Source organism: Penaeus monodon, chromosome 15 (assembly GCF_015228065.2).
Source record: "Penaeus monodon isolate SGIC_2016 chromosome 15, NSTDA_Pmon_1, whole genome shotgun sequence".
NCBI lineage: Eukaryota > Metazoa > Arthropoda > Malacostraca > Decapoda > Penaeidae > Penaeus > Penaeus monodon.
The window spans coordinates 14821415-14821889 of record NC_051400.1 but is presented as its reverse complement, the minus strand read 5'-3'; positions in this window follow the sequence as shown (position 1 = coordinate 14821889).

The window sequence follows — 475 nt, the reverse complement described above, 5'->3', positions numbered from 1 at the left end:
TGGCCGTTTCTTTTAGTTACAGGAGCGCTATTCGCTGCAATAATTCAACTTTAATTAGCTCCGCATACAAAGTGAGCTGTTTGCTATTCTAAAATCACGTGCAAATTAACTATATAAATAAGTGAATTAACAACAAAAACTAATATAACAGATAATCACATGAATATACCTCATATATACTAAGAAAATAGAAGAAGAACTATATCCCGAGATACAGTCCATCAACACAGACCCCAAAGCCGTGTGCGTGTGCTATGGTGTACACACACACAGTCCTTGCGTGTATCATAATGAAGGGCCGAGAGAAACACACACACACACGCGGCCGGATATGCACGCGATACTCAATATACGATCCGGATATCGAACAGCATGCTATTTCCCTGCGACTTGTCCAGCTTAATGAATAATTGAGAAACGGAGCGAAGGTATAAAAAAGGGATATATCAGCCTGTAATGTTGAGTCACGTAGCCT